The sequence below is a fragment of the Cervus canadensis genome, chromosome 30 (genome assembly GCF_019320065.1).
Source record: "Cervus canadensis isolate Bull #8, Minnesota chromosome 30, ASM1932006v1, whole genome shotgun sequence".
In the NCBI taxonomy this organism is placed as follows: Eukaryota; Metazoa; Chordata; class Mammalia; order Artiodactyla; family Cervidae; genus Cervus; species Cervus canadensis.
The window spans coordinates 35,586,893-35,604,023 of record NC_057415.1 but is presented as its reverse complement, the minus strand read 5'-3'; the positions used below and the strand labels follow the sequence as shown (position 1 = coordinate 35,604,023).

General features: G+C 51.7%; 1 protein-coding gene across 5 annotated transcripts in view; it reads left to right on the top strand.

Moving 5' to 3' along the window:
• The first annotated feature begins 1,339 nt into the window (after positions 1-1,339).
• AKNA (AT-hook transcription factor) overlaps positions 1,340-17,131 on the top strand; it is a 57,292-nt gene continuing 41,500 nt past the window's right edge. The window contains exon 1 of one of the 5 annotated variants that reach the window (XM_043453027.1): positions 1,340-1,377. The gene's annotated coding sequence lies outside the window, so the exon portion shown is untranslated. Of the gene's footprint in view, positions 1,378-1,850; positions 1,937-1,968; positions 2,068-11,387; positions 11,568-17,131 lie in introns of those variants that run through there. The other 4 variants (XM_043453026.1, XM_043453025.1, XM_043453028.1 and 1 more) reach the window with 4 other exon arrangements.

Genomic DNA, 17,131 nt, shown 5'->3' with positions numbered 1-17,131 from the left:
AACCCACTCCAGTATCCTTGCCTGGAAAATCCCATGGACAGAGGAGCCTGGCAGGCTATAGTCCATGGGGCCTCAAAGAATCAGACACAACTGAAGCAATTCAGCACGCAGTGTGTATCTGCTAACCCCAAACTCCTAATTTATCTCTCTCCTGCTTTCCCCTTTGGTAACCTAAGTTTGTTTTCAGTGTCCATGAGTCTATTTCTATTTTGTAAATAAGTTCTTTCTTTTATACTACACATATAATTAGCATTGTAATTTTTTCATCTTTAAATCGGGAGTATAATACTAACCTAACTTGTGAGCTATTGTAAGGAGTAGCTAAAAGGTTTGCTCCTGGCACAGAGTAAACCTTCAGTGCATAGAAGCTGTTACTACAATTACCGTTAGATAAGCGTGTAGGGGGGTCACAGAACCTGGGGAATGGGAGGAGCTTTCCACCAAAAGGAAAGAGAACTGGGCTGTCACACAGCTGGATACCAGACCTTGGGCAGATCGCTTCCTGTCTCAGGGCCTGTTACAAGCCCTTCCCCCTGTGAAATAGGATTGGTCGAGGAGCCCTTTAAACTAGTGTCACTGATTTATTTCTTATAAGCCTGGTGCGATGTTTATTCATTTACTCCCTTCAGCAACCGTGTGAGGTGAGAGTTAAGAATCCCGTTTACCTGAAGTTCAGTGGCAGCGAGCGGCAGAACTGGGGCGAGAACCTAGGCCAGTTTGACACCTTACACTGTCATCCTTCCCGGGGCACTCTCACTGAACAATGGATTACTTCTGTCTCGTTCTCACTGCAGGACCTTAGGCAAGTTCCCATCTCTGCCCAGGCCTGCGTTTGCCGGCTTGTCTAAAAGATGCTTTCGAGTAGAATACACTTGAGGGGTAGTGATAATACCTACTTACCTTATAGGAAAAGATCGGACACAGGAAGAGTTTACAACCGTGCCTGACACATAAGGGCTCTAGAAAAGTTTATTATCGTTACTGTCGTGTTTATTATTCGTTTCCGCCATCAAAGTTGATGGATTCCTCCTCACTGTGGCTCTGTGAAACCCTTCACAAACGTCTTAACTCCAGGCGCCTCAGTCTCCCTTCTGCGGCTGGGCGGGTTTCAGAAGAACACGCAATCTCCCAGATTTGAGATTTTCAGTCCTGGAGCCTGGAGTTTACGTCCAAACCACTTGGGGCGGGACATAGGCTGCCACCTCTCAGCGATTGGTGGAACTTTCAGAGACCCCGCCTCCCGGGGCCGAGCCCGGGCCGTCATAGGCCGGTCTCGAGATTATGCAAAACATCGCCGCTCCGCCCCGCGCCCGGATTGGAGGCCTTTGTTTGCCGCTCAAGTCCAGGAAACAACCCGCGCGCCGCGGCAGCCGGCAGGTGAGACCCGGGGAGGGGCTCGCGGTGGGTCTAGGGCGGGTCCTGGCCCCTTGCCGGGTCTCAGTTTCTCCATCGGGGGAATGGGGAGGAACAGTGGACAGCGTCGGTGGGCTCCGATCTACAGGGACCGCGCAGCTTTCGGCCTCTCCCACGTGGAAATCCCTGCTCTCGGGAAGGAGACCGATCGCCGCTCCTGGAATGGGAGGGAGCTCTGGATGGGCTATGGGATTCGAGTCCAAACCCCGCCGGCCTCGGGGTTTGAACAGGTTCCACCCTCTGACCTCAGTTTCCACCTCCGCGCAATGGGGGCGTTGGCTTTTTCTCTGCCTCTCTCTTCAGCTAGGGCTGGTCCCAGGGAGGGGAGGGGTCCCCAGGGAATCTGGGGGTGGACCTTGGCTGGGTTTATGGCTGTGTTTGGGTTGGAGGTGTGGCCCGGGTAGCTGTGGTTACTCGGGAGGTGGGACTTCTCTGCCCTGGGATTTGTGTGATATTCGCTCACCCGGCAACAACCTGCGCAGCCTGACAACCCCGAGCCGCGTGCCCTCCCGGGACAACTAACGCAAGTTTCTTTTCCTCTTTTTGGCAGGGGTAGGGAGGTAGAGCAAGGCCCAGCGTGAGGGTGGGCCACCGTGACAGTGGTGGGATCTGCAGCGGACTGCAGGCATAAGGCCAGCCTCTCTTGTTACGAAGGTAGGGACACTGAGGCCCAAAGAGGAGCTGAGACTTGCCCAAGGGCGCGCAGCGGGGAGGACGCACAGCTAGCTTCTTCCCTGTGTGATGGGTCTGGCCCAAGCAGAGCCGGAGCCTTCTTACTGCGCCACCTTAGACAAGACTCTTCCCTGCTCCTTTCCCTGGCTTTCCTTGAAAGAAATGACATGTTGGCACGGATCATTACCTACATTTGGAAAGTGTCTGCTTCAAAGTTAAGAAAATTGGAAAGGAACAGTGCTGATAATAAGACTGGGCTATTTTGGAGCTAAGAAGAGAAGCTGAGATAGGTTGCGGTGAAAAGAGACATTGTTCCTGTCCTCTAGAACCCAAGGAGAAGAAATGACTGAAAGTGAAGCATGAAGGACTGGGGTTAGACACATAGAGGGACTTCCAAAGAGCCATTTCCAGGCACCTCCTTTGGAGTTGGTGGGTTTTATTTTTTTGGCTGTTGGTTTCGTTTTTTCAAGAAACAGAATTGCTACCTATCCATTTGAGGGGCCCTAAGTCTGGCTTACTTACCAATAGGGGATGGACCCCGTGGTCTTTGGAGGATTATTTATTCTCAGGGGTGGTCTCCGTTCTTCAGAAAGAGGGAGAAGATGCCCATGTGAGGCATTTAGGCAAAGACCCAAAGTCCAGTGGTTTGCATTTGAAACATGTGATTTGGGTTGTTTCTTGCAAGGGGGTTTCATCAGCTCCCATCAGCTCACAGAGTCCACCAGAAGTGCCAGGGTTTCCAGAGAGACTGGGAATTGTCCCTGCACTGTGGCTGGCGTGCTGAGAGAATATTTTGGAAACTGGTGCACACCAAGGACATTTCAATGTACCCCCATGAAGTAGGAAAGAAAGAGTATTTTTTTTTTTTTTCAGCATCCAGCTGAGTCACCAGCTGAATTCCAGGCCTTTTTGTGTTTCCTCAGTCCGGGAGGTGGGACAGATCTGAAGAGTGGAGATTAGAAACCTTGGATCGAATCCTCAGCCTGGCTTCAGTTCTGAGTGCCTTAGTTTCCCCCTCTATAAAATGGGAATGGTAATGCCATTTTAAGGCTCAAGTGGCATCATAGAAAGTTTTGTTCAGGCTACATTCTAAGTTTGGCGATGGGGACACTGAGGTCCGCAGAAAGGAAGGCATAACAACAATAAGACCGTTGATAATACAGAATGCTATCTTCCAGCTACTGTGCCAACGGTTTTACTGCATCAGGTAAAGTCTGGGAAGGCAGGATTTTTGTGCATCTTGTCCCCAGTCGCCGTCCCTGAGCCTGTATACTGTTGATCAGCTAGTGTTCACGTTGTTGCCATAAGATGAGTGCTATTGTTTTGCATTTTACAAATGAGAAGTTTGAGATTCAGACAGGTTAAGTCACTCGCCTGAGGTCACACAGCTCTTCTTTGGAGTCAGTCTGCTGTTATTCTGGGATGTTGCAGGGGTGTGTCGTCTGGTGAGAGCTGATTGTATGTACCTCTTCCCACTGCTGTGTTCAGTGATGTTGCATTGGTAGCCTGAAATTGACCATAATAAGGGCATTTATATTATAGAAATCAGTAATTGCCACAGTTCAGGGCTTTTTCTTTTCCTTTCTTTCTCTCCTTCCTTCTTTCTTTCTTGACTGAGCCATGGGGCATGCAGGATCTCAGTTCCCTGACCGGGAATCAAACCCAGGCCCCCTGTGGTGGAAGCATGGAGTCCTGGTCACTGGACTGCCAGGGAATTCCGTGCGCCCCCCCACCCCACCCCCCCGCCCCGCTGTTTTTAAATAAGAGAGCTGCGTGTGAAGTGTATTGCATAATGAAAGACTGGCCTTTGCATGATTGCCAAAGTTAGCCAAGGCCTGCTCCCCACTACTGTTCCCCTGAAGTGGAGAATTTTGGAAAGTAACTTTCATGGGATGAGGCTGCTAGTCTGTGATGTGAGTGGTGCAGTACAACAGCCCTCTGACTTGGGAACAGGTTGTTACAAGCCTGGATTCCAGGCCAAAATGTCTACCTTTAACCTGAAAGTGACAGCGGCCACCGGTGGCCTCTAAGCAGGGAAGGCTTGGTCAGAATGATGCTCTAAGAAGATTTATCCAGCAGCATGTGCTGAAAGGATTGGGGGATGAGCTGGGGGCAGGGCAGCTGGGAAGAGGCTCTGGTTGACCAGGGGAGCCAGAAGAAAGCTAACCAGGTCCCTGGTTTTCTTTTTTATTACTATTATTATATTTACTTATTTTTAATTGATTGATGATTGCTTTACAATATTGGTTTGATTTCTGCTGTACATCTGCATGAATTAGCCATAGGGATACATATGGCCCCTCCTTCCTGAACCTTCCTCCCGCCTCCCACCCTTTCCCACCCCTCTAGGTTGTTACGTTTTGAATTTCCTGAGTCTTAGAGCAGATTTCCATTAGCTATTTATTTTACATGTGTATATGCTTCCATGCTACTCTCTCCATTCATCTCACCCTTTTAACAGGGCCCCTGGTTTTCTGAGCGTGTGTGCTAAGCCTGGCAAACACTATCCTGTAACTTTTTAAGTGAAACTGGGTCTCCACTTCCCCAGCCTTGCTTCCTTATAAGCAAGGCCCTGAGGACAATGTTACCCTCCATCTGTAGATGAGGCTATAGAATATATGTTTGGAAACCACCAGATCTGGACCCAGGCCTCTCTGCCCGCACACTCTGACATTTTTAATTTCTTGGTCCCTCCTCTATTCCAGCCTGCAGTCCCATCTTAGTCTGATCTTCCTTGCTGAGTGTTGGCCAAACTCCAGCTAGACCGTAGGGAGAGACTGCCTGCCCCCAGAGGTGGTCCTGCGCCCCCTCCCTAGATCGTCACCAGCATTCCTCCCATCCTCCTCTCCAAGCTGAGCCTCTTGTCGGGGAGGGGCCAGTGATCGAAGCCAGACTTGGATGCCTAGCTGCGAGTCTTCTTAGAGTCTTGGGACCACAGCCAAGGACCAAGGACAAGGAGGGACCTCAGGGGTCAGGAGGCTACGTTCAGCACCTCTGCCCTCAAATCAGGGGTTCATTTGGAGGGTAACACTTTACTTGTGGGTTCAGAGCCCTCTGCTCCTATTGTGCTGTGTGACTTTGGGCAAACTGTATAACCTCTCTGGGTCTTTTCTTGTCTGTTAAATGCCTGATTAGGAAGTTCCAACGAGGCAACACATGCCATGTCCCGAGATGTTTAGACTGAGGCTAAGGCTGGGATTGCTTCCTTTCCTTTTTGTGATCGTCACATAATCCTCCATGTTTCATAATGGCTATGTATTATTTATTCATGAGTAAGCCCTGTGAAAAAGCACAGGGTCAGAGTCTAAAAAGAGGAAGAGAGGCGGTGTGGGATGGGGGTACCGAATATCACAGAATGTTGGAGCTGTGAAGGCCCTCGAAGAGCCCAGCCGCTCTTGCCAGCTTTCACAGGCAGGAACTGAGCAGGGTGGACAGAGGTCGCATCAGAATGAAGGCTGCACGGCTGTGCCGCAGGGCTTGTGTTTTGCTTTGTTTTTTATGCCAAATAGTGAACGTTCATTTTACTCTTACTTTTAAAATAGCTGTTATTTTTAGAAAATACACATAAGGAAAAAGAGTGAATTTGCCTTCGTTTTCTACCTGGTAATAATTATTGTAAACATTTTGGAGGCACTCTCTCTTTCTTTTCCTCTTTCCTTCCTTCCCTACACTTCCTCCATATTTTACTGTGTTTTTCTTTAATGGGCTCAAATTAGATATTTATTATTTTCTAATTGGCTTGTTCACTTAACATATGACAGTTTCTTTGCATTACTTTATATTCTTCTACAACGTAACTGTTCATTGCTGCATAATACTCCTTTGAGTGGAAAAACCATCATTAATCTTTTTAATGATCCCCCGTTATTAGATACTGAGATTGTTTCCCACCTTTCCACCCACTGTAAGATTCAGTTGCAAAGTGATTTAGATTGTACTGTCTGGTTTCAGACAATTTGATTCAAACCCAGCTTCCTCTCCTGGGACATGGGCGTAATAATTCCTGCCTCCTTGGATTGGTATGAGGATTAAATAATGAGTTTCTAATCCATGGAAGGACCTTTATGTAATAGGTGCACAATAAAATTTTGCTGTTAACAATGTGTTCCCAGCACATGCACATTTTTTTGTTGTTGAGCTCTTTCCATGGAAGATAAATTTGAGTATGTATGTGTGTGTGTGTGAGCATGAGTGTGTTTTCCTCAATATGAGCACACTCTCCTTTATAACCTGTGTTTTAGTTGGCTGAGGAAGACCTTTCTTCTCCTCCTTAATGATTCAGGGTGAGGACACAGGTTCTAGCTGGGTCAGTGATCCCCAGACCAGGTTTGGGGGCCACAGGGAGAAGAATCCCTGGGAGTTAGCAGCATTTCTCTCCACTTAGTTAGAAGGGCTGGCTACTGCCTTTTGTGTAAAGGACTCAGAGCTTGATCTGTGGCTAATATTAGGAGAGCCAGGAAAGTTAAACTCGGTCCTGCAAGAAGCAGGCCATAAAGCCATTTCATAGATATGTCCAAAGTCATTTATTCATGAGTTCTGTGCCAGTTAGGCATTGGCCATGGCTTTAGGGTGTGTAGTCTAATTGACCAAAGATCCTGGAAAGCTCCATTTTATAGATAAGGAATCTGGAGTTCAGAGAAGTTAAGTGACTTGTCTAAGGCCACACAACTTCCAAGAGAGACCCTGGAGGCCTCTGATTATTCACAAAACCCATGTGCCCTGAACCCCGCTCCTCACAGCCTCCCATCAGCTTAGTGTTTCTGCCTGTGTGGGTAAGTGGGATCAAAGAACCCAGGATATTTGATGATAGAAGGTCACTCTGATAACCTCAGAGAGAATCCCATTAAGCCTCGAGGATCCAGAGCTAAGAGAGGGAAAAACTTTTGTCCAGCATCACTCAGGCTGAAACTGGGTCTCCACTTCCCAAGCCATGCTTCCATCAGTTCCGGGTCCACTCCTGAAAGTCTCTCCTGCCTCCTCACCCCTGTGGATTTTAACGATGGGAGCAAATTCAGCAACCTGGGCAGGAAGGAGTGGGTGACCTCAGGGTGGGTTTTCATTTCTTCCCCAGGGAAGGGGAAAGCTCAAGAAGGGACTGAGGATGAAATAACAGCCACAGTTTCCTTCAGGATGCCTGAGAAGTCTGGTGGTCCCCCATACCCCATGGGCCTCAGGACATCATGTAAAGAGGCTACTGTCCAGGGCTCATCACGTCAGCCAGCAACGCCCGTCTGGATCCTGGGCCATGTCCTATGCTGTGTCCTGGAAGGCACCGGAAGGCTTGAAGAAAGAGATTCACTTTCCAGTCTGATTAACGTGCCAGGCATTTAGGTGGGGCTTAAACGATTGTGGAGGCGGGGAGTAGGGAGTGTGGGTGAGAAATAGCCATCAGGACATTGGAGCATTGTGACCCAGGGGCTGAGGGAACAAATGGCCAGGGCTAGCTGGGCTCCTGTGGTGAGAGCTGGCTCGTGCAGACACAGTTCTCCAAGCATGCTTTTCTGATGAAGGAACTCAAGCCCTGGCAGTAGGGGCCAAAGGTTTGTGTTTGCGCCTTTGTTTCTGACCCATCTCTGGGCTTTTGTTTTCCTGATGCATGCGATGGAATCATATCCTCGTCCTGCCCATTTCCCAAGATGTTTCTCAAGCATCTAATGCTATGAAGGATGAGAAAAGCACTTTAGAAAACCAAAAGGCTTTGTGAGGAACCAGAGCCTCCTTATAAAGTCAGAACATTGACTTGCTAAGGCACTTCAGTCGTGTCCGACTCTGTGCGACCCCATCCCTGGGATTCTCCAGGCAAGGACACTGGAGTGGGTTGCCATTTCCTTCTCCAATGCATAAAAGTGAAACGTGAAAGTGAAGTCTCTCAGCCATGTCCGACTCTTCGCGACCCCATGGACTGCAGCCTACCAGGCTCCTCCGTCCATGGGATTTTCCAGGCAAGAGTACTGGAGTGGGGTGCCATTGCCTTCTTAGTGAGTTGCAATTCGCTGGTTACAAACTCCCCTCCTGATTTTCTGGTGCCTGGATTATTAGTGATCCCCACAGTATACACAGTGTGAGCCCCAAGCATGGTTGTTAAGACTTGGGTCTCTGCGTGTCTGAATGTCCAGCGGCACTCACCAGCTTGGTGACTGTGGGCAAGTTGTTGTGGCTCTTGGGGCCTCTGTTTACCTACCTGTACTTTGGGGCTGTCATGTCAGCATCACTGGGTGGTGGCTGTGAGGGCCACAGACAAGGCTGGGACGTCAGGCTGGATTCAGAAGGTCCTCCAGCAGGCGTTCGCTGTGCTGCTCCTGTGGGTCAGGGGCTGTGCTGGGCGCTGGGATGTAGTGGTGCCCTTCACAGAGCCCCCAGGTGTCGGGCAGACAGTGCTCAGTCACGTCCGACTCTCTGCGACCCTACAGACTTGCCTGCCAGGCTCGTCTGTCCGTGGGATTTTCCAGGCAAGAATACTGGAGTGGGTTGCCACTTCCTCCTCCAGAGGATCTTCCCGACCCCATGTCTCTTGTGTCTCCTGCACTGGCAGGCAGATTCTTTACCGCTCGCGCCACCTGGGAAGCAGACCCAACGTCTCATTCCAAATGGCAAGTCCCCAAAGAGGGCACATGGTTCTGGGAGCTGCAGGCTGACTGCAGGTCACCAGGGAGAGGAAGTGGGGTTGAGTGAAGATGGGGAGCACCATACGTGTGTCCCAGGGACACCCAGGAGCTCCCCATGTCCCCAAGCATGCTGAGGACGAAGAGGCCGGAGTGGCAGCCTAGCTGTGGAGTTTCACCTTCGTTCTCAGAACAGTGGGCAGCTTAGTACAATGTTTTAAGCAGAGAAGGGCTGTGTTTGGACATGTCCATTTTGCAAGGAGCTCTTGGTACAGTGGTTCGGAAGGGCCTGGAGAGATCCATGGGCTTTCCAGGAGAGGCTGTTGCAAGAGGCCACGTAGGGATGCAGAGATGGGATGGATTCCAGTGAGATTTAGGAAATAAAGTCACTAGGACTTGATGATGGATTGGTTACGGGGTGTAAGGGAGAGGGAAGTGTCTAGCATGATGGTCGGTTCTGGCTTGCACACTTGAGTCAAAGATGGAGGCCATGCTGCGTACAGAAGGGTGGGTTCGAAAACTGAGTGTTCGTTGCTATTCCCTTCTCCTGGGGATCTTCTCAACCCAGGGATCAAACCCAGGTCTCCCACATTGCATGCAGATTCTCTACCATCTGAGTCGCCAGGGAAGCCCAGGGTGGTGCCAGGGTAACCATATAATGAATGAGCTCAGTTTGGTTAAGTAGGATTCAGCCTGTGGTTGGAGATGGTGTGCTGGCAGAGGGCACCACACAAGCAAAGGCAGGGAGAAGGGTTGGTAAGCCCGGGGTGTCAGGGAGATGGGACAGAGCCCATAGGGGCTGTCTCCCTTGGGGTTCAGCGGCTGCTTCTAAGTTGGGGGTTGGGGGTTATCTAGGGGCCGCAGGGCATGCCTGGCAGCAGCAGCCACCTGGCGTCTTGATGGCAGTGCTGCCTGAATTAATGGCCAGGGAGGGAGAGTGAGTGAGTGACGGGGTGTCAGGGGAGCCCGCCCCTCACACAATGGCCCACATGGTCACCAGAACTGGCAGGGAGGAGCCTTATTAGGGTTTGGCTCCGTTCCACCTTTGGCTGAGGCTGCGGTAGACCCCGCCCCCCAGATGTGAGAAAAAGGCAGGGGAGGGGATGGGGTGATTACTGGGATGAGGGCACCCAGTTCTAGCTTTGCCGGATACAAACTGACCTTGGGAGAATTCATTCATTCCTTCTCATGTGCCTGTTCCAAGCCCCAGGGCTCTGCACTTTGCAAATGTTACCTCATTGGATCTTGGCAGCAGTCCTGCGGAGCGGCTGTTCTTCTTATCCCTGTTCTATAAATGAAGAAACTGAGGCTTGGACAGGTGAAGGCTCAAAGGTCACAGAGTTCTCAAGAAAGGTGGGACCTGGATTTGAAGCCAGGTCCGAACTGTCTGTAAAATGCATTTTTCTGTCCTACACGGGTAGGTTCCAAACCTGGCTGCTCACCAGCACTAATCGGAGGGATTTTTGGACAATACAGAGGCCACATTGTCTCCTTTTTCTTTCTGTTTCCTGAATCAGAATCCGTGGATCCTGGGCAGGGCCAGGGCTGGGAGCCACAGGCTGGTTCCCACCTTGCCCTCTGCACTCGCCCTTCCAAAATACTCTACCTTCAGCCCTTCTTGTGGTTTACCCCTGCCCATCTTTTCCTTCTGGTCCCCTGTTTGAATGTCACCTTCTCACAAAGACCCTCCTGGCCACCCCCAAGCTCTTTGCCCCAACACATGACCCTCTGACCCACAGATTGGCTACCAGGGCCACACATTCCAGTCACCTGGGACACATTAAAATCACGGATGCCCAAAGACTGGTGCTGTTACTCTGGGTGAACCCAGGCATCAGTGGTACTGAAAGCAGCCTGGGATATGGATCTTCATCTCATGTCACCCTCTCTGTCTCTCCATGTTTGCTTACTGTCTGTGTCTAGTGGAGCCAGGGCTTGGCCTGTCTTGTGCCCTGCCAGTGAAATTCAGTTCGACCAGCAATCAGCCAGTTCTCTACCTCCATGATGCCTGGAAAATACCCCTCTTAATTACAGGCCCAGCTTGGGATGAGGACAGTGGGTGGGATGGCAGGAATCATTGCAGCCTCCCTGAGGTATTGGATCACATATCGGCAGACAGGCCAGAGTATCCTAGCTGGATCCCAACCTGATCTCTGATTTTGATCTCAGTGAACTTGGGCAAATGCTGGTGCCTGGGACGTCCTTATCTGCACATGATGAGTTCATCCCACAGGCTGCGAAGGTCTGGAAGGGTGCCGAGCAAGCATCTGGCTCCCATTCCCATCCAGTCCCAGCCTAGGCTCTCCCATTGTACAGATGGGCATTGTGCCCTAGTGAGAGCGCTTTGAACAAGGTCATGATCTGGAGAGCAAGGGCTGTGCAGAAAGCTCTTAGAGGGCTGAGGCTCCTGGAGGCCTCCTTCCAGGCTCAGCATGCTGTGTGACCTTGGCCAAGTCTCTGACCTTCTCTGGGCCTTTTTGTCCCCAGTCTGTACTCTGGTGGAGATGGTCCCAAGCTCTGACATTGGAAGTTTCTTCAAGTCCTTTCCTGAGCGGTGCCAACCCGCAGAGGGCCTGCAAGGGGTTAAGCTCCCTCTCTTCCCTCTTACTCTGCACACAGACAAACCCCCTCCTTCTGAGAAACACTTGTAGGAAATCAGGCTGGGCGCTTCCTGCCGAGGCAAGGCGGCCTCAGCCACAGCAGGGGCGGGGAGAGGTGGGGAGCGATGCTTGTCTGTGAGCCGCGGCTGGGGCTGGCAGAGCGGCCTGGAGGCGGGCCAGGGCGCCGTGGAGACAGGGGGCTCCCCAGGTTTGGAACAAAGACCTCACATGCAGGTCCCCTGAGCCTGGGCCAGCAGGATGGTGGTGGAGCCTGAGAGAGGTGAGGGAGTGGAGGAGGGCGGGGTGGGGTGGGGGGATCGGAGGAGCCGCCTTCCCCCTGGACGGGCCAGTCACAGGCTCTCTGGGACAGTCCAGGCATCTGGACCAGCCCAGCCAGGAAGTGGCAGCTGTAGCAGCCGTATTCGTTCTCTGCGGCTTCGGGGAGCCCAGCCCCCCTGGGGGCAGGGGTGGATTTGGGGGGCATTTCCTCAAGCCTCCGAATGCTGGATCCCAGCCTGAGCTCTGATTCTGATCTTGGTGAACTTGGGCAAGCGCTGGTCCCAAGAACTCCTCTGCACATGGCGAGTCCGTCCCATGGGCTGCTAAGGGGCTTCGGACATGACGCAGGGATGGGGAGCAGCCCGGAGGCAGCTGGGGGGGGTCCCCACTAGAGAGTGGCCCTTCTGCTGTGCAAAGACAGGGAGAGAAGCCAGGGAGGGGCCCCCAGACCCAGACCCAGCCCTTCAGACTGGTGGAACGAGAGTCCACAGCAGCGAGGGGGCATCTCTCCTCTTTCTCCTCGCCCTTTACTGCCGCCGACGGGCAGGGGGCACATCCGGCGTGTAACGTGGGCTGGTGAACTCAGGGAACTCGTTTCTACGCAGCTGGCGGGACCCCCTCTTGATAACAGCTTGTCTGTGCCCTGCCGGCTAGTCACGGGGGGCAGTTGAGTACGGGGCTGTGAGCTCAAAAGCCCTACCTTTTTGGAGAGGCCCAGCCGCTGGGTGAAGGGCGGAGGGGGCTTCCTTCCCCTCCCTCTCACTGCCCCACCGAGTCCGACGGACTTGGTTTCGGAGTCGCAAGCCCTGGGTTTCGATCCCTGGCCGCACTTCCGGGCCGCGAGGTCTTGTGAAAGCCGGCCGCCTCTCTCTCCAGCTCAGCTTCTACATCTGGGAGATGTCAGGGACTGGGTGGGGGCCGGGGGCTGCCTCGGAGAGCCCTGGCTGGTCAGTACAGGGCTTTGGAGGGCAGCCCAGAGGTGGGCTGTGCGGCTGAAGTTGGCAGAGCAGACCCTGGGGCCGGAGCCGTGAAGGGAAGGGTCTTCACTTTTGGACTAAGGGGACAGAGACGCCCCGTGGGGGTGACTGAGCCCCTCGGGAAGTGGATAGACACCATCAGGGGCTCACAGACCCTCAGCAGGGCCAGGCGAGAGGTGGTGTGGAGAAGGGTAGGAAAGGAAAGTGAAGTCGCTCAGTGGTGTCTGACTCTTTGCAACCCCATGGACTGTAGCCCACCAGGCTCCTCCATCCATGGGATTTTTCCAGGCAAGAGTACTAAAGTGGGTTGCCATTTCCTTCTCCAGGGGATCTTCCCGAGCCAGGGATCGAACCTGGGTCTCCCGCATTGTAGACAAGACGCTTTACTGTCTGAGCAGCTGGGAGGAGGTGCAGCAAAGACACGGGGAGTGGCTGCCTTCTGGGGCTAGCTCCCCCAGGGCTGGCAGGGCCCCCCAAGGACAGCCCAGCTCTTGAGGAGACTGAATGCTCCTGGGGCTCTCCCGCGCTCAGCCTCCCAACCGCACCGCCCCTCGGAAGCTGCCCTGGGCCCTCAGGAGGCTGACTAGGACCTCCCTGCCTTTGGCCCTCAGTCAGGGGCCCCTGCCGTAGCCCTCAGGCAACTTCTCTTCACCCTTTCAGACCTCTGCACCTTTGTCTGTACATTCCCTCTGCCTATAATGCCCTTCCTCAATCTTCTTCCTCCAAATCCTTTGTCTCTCAGGCCCAGCTTCAGGCTTCCTGCAACAATAACCCTTCTGTGCCCCCCATCTGAAACTTTGGAACGCTTTTACTCACGTCTGTGTTCCTCATGTATTGTGTAGCGCTTGGCACACAGTAGATCACAGGCTTGGTTTTCTTTTTTAACTTTTTTTTTTTTTTGATGTGGACCATTTTTAGTCTTTATTGAATTTGTTACAATATTGCTTCTGTTTTATGTTTTGGTTTTTTGGCCTTGAGTCACACGGGATCTTAGCTCCCTAATCAGGGTTCTAACCCGAACCCTAGAAGGTGAAATCCCAGTCACTGTATGGCCAGGGAAGTCCCAGGTTTTTTTTTTTTTCCAAGTTAATTTGCACCCACTGGGCACTCAATCTATGTTAATATCTTCGTTATTCTGAAGTAGGACCTCAGGGAGGAGGAGGGGGTTGAGAGTTCTGAGTCCGTGGTCTTCAGAAGCTAACAAGTCAACCAGGAAACTCAAAGTTCTCTTATCCTAGCCCCAGCCTCCCAGACCACCCTCATAGGGTGCCGCCTCCCATGGTGGAAAGGCAGGTGGCATTTTCTCCATCTTGGTGAGAAAACCTAAGCCCAGCTGTTCAAGGTGGAGGAGCTGCACGAAGCCCAGAAGCTTGTCTCTGGACCCCTGCCTGCTTCTCTTTCTCGGTTGCCTAGTGAACGACTGTCCTGGCCCAGCGTGAAGTCTGCATGTGATGGACACTCGTGTGTGTGTGTGTTAACTGGCTGACCGACCGGTCCTGGAGCCTGTGGCTTGCGCGAAAGGCAGGGCTGTTGCTCACGAAAGGCTCACAGGTTTGGGGGCCTGGGGAACATGTGCAAAAGTCCAGCCAGTGACCGCAGCTGCCTCTGACAGGCGGCTACCCCCGGTCACAGTGAGATTTCTGCCATGACTGAGTCATCCCAGGAGACAGGATGTTCCTCTTTGTGCACCCGAGGCCTCTGTGATTGGGCGGGCTGCTCTGTGGCATGGCTAGAAAAAAGCCATTTAAAGCATCGAAAAACCCCACATGCCTCCCCACCCCCTTCCTTGGCAGAAGTTTCAAAAAGAGAAAAACAACGGTTTTTAGCACCTCCTACACCTGCCATAGTAGCAGGGTCCGGAAGGCCTGCTGCGGCTGCTGCTAAGTCACTTCAGTCGTGTCCGGCTCTGTGCGACCCCATAGACGGCAGCCCACCAGGCTCCTCTGTCCCTGGGATTCTCCAGGCAAGAATTCTAGTCAGGGCAAAGAATGGGCCTTACCCGAAGAGCTGTTTAAAATGAAGATTCCTGGGCCCTGTCCCAGGCCCTGGAATCCAGCTCTCTTTGGGTCAACCTAGGGCTCTGCATTCTTAGAGGATTTTTTTCCCCTTGAGTTTTTATTACTATTAGGCAAAACAAGTAAATTGCTTATTTTTTTGTCTTTTATTTTTATTTTATTTTATTTTTTTGTCTTTTATTTTTAATTGGAGTATAATTGCTGTACATTGTTGTGTTCGTTTCTGCTATGCAGCAAAGTGAATCAGCCTCTTGTATGAGCGTGCAAGTTATCAGGAATTTCCAAGAGGGGTACAGGCCCACCAAGAGGGTAGAAGGAGCAAGGATTAGAACCTCCTTTTCAAATGTTTGTTTTTTATGGGATCTTTAAAAAATTCAGTTTATATATATATATATATTTTAACATGCGTTGGTGTGAGAATTCATGTGGATAATGTTATAAGAAATACATATGTCTTAGGTATATGAGCAAATATATTTTTAATGGTGAGTGTGTGATTTAAAAAAAAAATTGGCCCCTCACTGGGCCAAAGTCGATTGTTACAAATTTAAAAAAAAAAAAAAAAAACTTTAATTGGAGGATAACTGCTTTACAATATTGTGTTGGTTTCTGCCATACAACAGCATGAGTCAGCCATGAGTAGACACACGTCCCCTCCTTCTTGAACTTCCTTCCCACCCCCCAGCTCCATCCCACTCCTCTCGGGTGTCACAGGGCACAGGTGGGGCTCCGTGTGTTACAGCAACTTCCCACTAGCTGTCTCGTTTATATGTAGTAATATACCTGCTTCAGTGATACTCTCTGAATCCATCCACCCGCTCTTTCCCCCGCTGTGTCTGCAAGTGACAGTTGCAAATCTTGCTGTCACTAACCAGTTGGGTGGTCTCGGCCACGTCACTATTCCATGCTGAGGTCTAGTTTTCTCATTTGAAAACTAGTTTTCTTTTGACCTCCTTCCCTGTTCGGGGGTGAGAACAGATCGAGAACAGGCAGTAAAGCGTCTTGTCTGGGCCGGCACACAGAGGGTCCAGCCTGTGTGGTGGGGATCACGCAGAGGCTTCCAGGGTGATCTGGGGGACACTCGAGGAGGAGGGAAGACAGCTGGGTCAGGGGAAGAGGGTGAGGACCCTGAGACCAGAGAGGGAGCAGTGTTATTCCCCGTTCCTACGCCAGCCCTTGAGTAGGCGGCAGCCTTTCTCGGGCTGCGCTGATCCCTGGGGGACTCTGTCTAGAAATCTTTGCCTGCTGGCTTTTCTCAACAGTAAAAACCAACGCTCTGACCAGGACCTGATCGCTCAATAGGCTGCAGGGACAAACACAGATAAGTCTGTCCTGAGAGGCCTGGAGTTATTCTCACTGTCCCCAGGGTACAGAGGGAAGAGCCTGGACCCAAGCTGCAAGGTGACCTCTCATGACAGCCTTGTCCTGACCTGTGCAAGGCTTCAGGCAAGGCCCCTCCATGCTCTGGGCCTCAGTTTCCCCATCTGCAGAGTGGGTCCTTTGCAGGAGCTCCTTGGTTGGGACCATGCCACTGCTCTGTCAGCTTTGTGTTTCCAGGACTCAGAGGGAGTGTTTGGGGGGTGTTGGCCATAGCAGGAGAGGAGAGGAGATGGGAGGGAAGAAGGGAAGAGGGAAAAGAGGAGACGAGAGAAGGCAGGCGGTGAGGAGCTCTTCTCCAGCCATCCTTCCCTTGCCACGGCTCCCTCAGTAGCCAGGCTCTCCCTTCTGGTTCATTCTCCCCAAGCAGCTGGAGTGAAACTTCTAACTACACCTCTGGGTGCTCTCCCAAATCAGAGATATGCTGCAAACTCCTGAACAGGACCCAAGAGCCCCCCCCCCTCCCGGGGTCTGATCATCACGTCTCATGCCCATACTGTCTGTTCTCAGAGCCCTCGCCCCTGCCCGAAATAGCTCAGCCATCAAGAAATCACGTCCATGTGCCCCCTCCTGCCTCCAGGCCTTTGTACTTGATGGTCCCCTGCCTGGAATGCCCTTTTTTTTTTTTTCCACTTGAGGTGAAATTTGCAACATGAATCTAACCACTTTCCAGTGAACAACTCAGCAACATTTAGTATATTTATAAAGTTGTGGAGCCACTGCTATCTAGTTCCAAACCATTTCATCACCCCAAAAGGACACCTATGTCTGCTCAGCAGTCACTCCCCGCTGCCCCAGCTAAGAGCGCTAGCCTCCTATCTCTGTGGATTCACCTATTGTGCATATTCCATATAGACAGAATCATACAGTATGTGGCCTTTTGTGCTGGGCTTCTTTCACTTAGCCTCCTGTTTTGGAGGTTCATCCCTATAGCGTATGTGAGCACTTCATTCCTTTTCTGGCTGGACGATATTCCTCCATGTGGATGGGCCACAACTTGGTTGTCCATTCATCCATGGATGGTCGTCTGGGTTGTTTATACCTTTTGGCACTTGCAAACGGTGCTGCTAGGAAAGTGTGTGTACCTGTATTCATCTGAGTCCCTGTTTTCCATTATCTGGGGTACCGGAATGCTCTTTTCACCATTCCCTCACTCCCAGTCTTGATTCGTACCCGAGGGCGCTCGGGAAGTTTCC